The following is a 3,476-nucleotide window of genomic DNA, read 5'->3' as shown; positions in this document are numbered from 1 at the left end:
AGTAATACATGTAGTCTTTGAACTTTAAATTTTTTAATGAAACACCATCAATTTCCCTATTGTATTGCAGGCAGTAAACTATTCACCTCGTCCCCCTGGCGGCCCTCTCTTAATATCAGGGGAGATCATCAGTCTTTTCTTGGGCAGGATAAATAGAATGAGACGTTAACACTTCCCTGATTTCTTTTCTGATACTAAGGATGGACTTTTCAGGAGACAGTTATAATTCGCAGCAATTTAGGTTTCCCAGATTTAGAATATGAAGTTGGGATTTCTCCTTTTTGCGTTTTTTATAATCTGATTGATTTTTTATATACATTTCACATTTTCTTGTTTGATATGGAACTTAAGGCACTAACATCAAAACTGAATTCAGGTCTTGTTTGGGTGGCTAGCCAGTTGAACTGACCTATTAGCTGCCTCACCTCAGTGATCTCAATTGATGTTAGCTTGTCTTCCGGCCTTCTTCCATTCTGCAGCAGAATGTGTCTGAGTTTCTTTGTATATTCATCTTGTCCAATATTGATGTTACTATTGGATTTTTTTTTTTAATTTCTAATCCAATACATTGAAACTTAGCAACTTCTTCAGATTTTACTTTGAAAAGTTTACGAAGTTCATTAATGACTTTGTTCTCAAAAATCTCTGACCCAGCAAAGCTGAAATCTTCAACAGTAGTGGCAATTATGCCTTGTGGCTTGTTTTTTAAAATGCCAAGTGAAAATAGCCGGGTCATATTTTGATTTGCTAGTTTTTCTCTAAGTGTTAGGTAGCAGGATCAAGATGCATCAGTTAGACCATATATGCATTTGGATAATTTCCAAATGTAACCAGGAAATACATTTGCTTCTTTCAGAGGAAGAAGGTAGATGCGTCAATCTAGTTGTTTGCTCTGTAAAAATACAGTTTTAATGTCTATGAATTTGCATATCCAGCCACTTGCTGTCATAACTCCTAAGATTGTTCTTAAACTTTCTTTGGAACATGTTGGAGAATTGTTCTTTAGAACATGTTCAGGAATCATTTCTAACATTGCAAGAATTTTTATATTGAAAGCCTTTGGCAACAAATCTGGCCTTAAAGTTTGGCCTTAGTGCTTGCCATTGGATTCTTTGTAGTGTTTGCCCTGATCTAGAACTTGTATATAGACTTCTGTTCCTGGCTTTGTCATATTTGTCATTAGAAGAGTCAATCAGTAGATTTACTTCCGACCCTTCTTCAGTGAAGGTTTGATTGCCTCTATTGGTTTCCCATTCCAAGACCACATTTTCAAAATCCAGCCAAAATGGATCGCTTTCCTCCATAACAACGTTCATTAAATATTTATTTTTACCAGTGGCTTTACCAGCTCTGCTGATCTCATTCAATTTCTTCCATTCTTAGTCTTCGTCATTGGTGAACTAGCATATTATAGTTTGGCTTGATTTAGGTAGTTGTACAAATTTGGTGATCATTTTTGGTAGTGTGTCACATACATTGGCTCCATTCTGTTCAGGATTATCAGTAGTTTCACTCCCATTATCTATTGGCATATAACCACTTGTTATGGCATTATTTTGGCTCTGAGGTTTTATTAGTTCACTGGTGTCATAGTGCTCAGAAGTTTTATGATGTGTGTTTATGTTCCCAGCCTATGACAGCACCAGGACCAAACCATCTATCAGATTCATTTGTTTTAAAAAGGACAAGGTTACCATTTTTGTATTGATCAACTATAGTGGTTCTCACCTGATGACGGAGGGCTCATCTCAATTTTTCAGTGACTTCACACTCTATGATACCTTTTCTTGTGGCATGCATTGCACGGAGGTTGTCAGCAACAATTTGGTTAGTACTCACACCTTCTAGTGCAGGAAGTTGATTATTCAAAAGGGAAGGCAGATTAAGATTTTTTCTCTAGAAGAAAACCCCAGAATTGTGAAATGCATTCTTTGCATTGACAGCCCATGATAGTGCAACTTCAAAATTATACAGAATGTCTTCTAATGTCTTCTTGACCATTTCTCCCAGAACACTACTCTACCTTTCATTTAATCCATTATTCCAAGGAGACTGTGTAGCAGATGTACAGACTACAATATTCAAGTTTGGAGTCATGTTGCATTATCACTAAGAAAAGCTCCTAGGGCACCAAAATATGCAATCCAGTGTTTGAAGATAGTAGTAAGGATATCAGCTTTCCTTACTTGTAAGCATGACAGCAACGCTATATTTGGTTGTATGGTGTAGTACTTTATGTCCATAAATTTCCTTTATGTCCATTGCTACAGTCTGGTTGAAATAAGTTCATAAGAGAAATCTTACAACAAGTCGAGGTGCAGGTTTTTTTGTTTTTTTTTATACCTGATATAGGTCTGAGAAGTAAGAAGTTTCCTTAAGATATCCATAAATTCAGCATCTTTTAAACCAGCACTTCTGACAAGATCACACAGTTTTTGTGCACTGGGATGGCTGAATTGTCAATGTAATTTGGTGCCAATTTAAAATTTTTCTACTTTGCCTTTTTTATTAATACTAACATTTTAGCCCGGTGTTTGGAGGTGTATGTTGAGCAAAAAAAAAAAAAAAAAAAGTGGTCAATTCTTTTTAAACTTTGACCCGTATTATGATCCATTAACATTTATTGTTTTGGACTCAAATTGGGTTATTAAGTTAGATCCATGTCCAAGGAACCTATATTTAAAATTTCAAATCGTTGAACGACCCCTTGACAGCCAAATTTCTGACCGAAAACCGATCACAAAGATTTTCCCAAATCTCAGTACCCTGTATATCAAATTTCGAGTCTGTAGACTTAAAATTGACAGTTATTGCGTAGGGAAATGCACACACACACACACACACACACACACACACACACACACACACACACACACACACACACACACACACGCACAGAGACACACACAGACATGTTCACTTTTATCGATATACTAGCATTTCAGCCCAGTGTTGCCCGGATGTTTGGATATGTATGTTGAGCCAAAAAAAAAAAGTGGTAGTAGGAAGGTAGGCTCGAACCCGTACCACGAAGGACCGCCAAACCTGAAGTGACTTATGTTAAAAATAAGGCTAGACAATCGAAAGGAGAGGATATCTTTCAAAAATATCGACGAAAAAAGTTACCTCCCCCCCCTGTAGAAAAGTGCCTAGTTGAAGGTGAAGATATTAATGTTTTTAGCCAATTTTTCTATATTTCTCGCATCAAAGGTCGGACTTTAAAACAATACTGATCTTGGTAAAATCCATGGCCTCTGTCGAAATTTTTAGGCAGACATGCAAACATACATACATACATACATACATACATATACTGGTAACTAATAATTTTCAACCCAAACTGATGAAAAAGCTTACCCTATCTATGAATACCCTTTATGTAAAATTTAAAATGTTTAGACCAGAAATTGTCTGAGTAATTTGGTAGAGATCGCAGAGGTAAATTTTTTAAAAACTTTGACCCCTATTATGACCCC

Source organism: Euprymna scolopes, chromosome 4 (assembly GCF_053919585.1).
Source record: "Euprymna scolopes isolate OS-2025 chromosome 4, ASM5391958v1, whole genome shotgun sequence".
Taxonomy (NCBI): Eukaryota; Metazoa; Mollusca; class Cephalopoda; order Sepiida; family Sepiolidae; genus Euprymna; species Euprymna scolopes.
Note: the sequence above shows the minus strand (reverse complement) of the source record.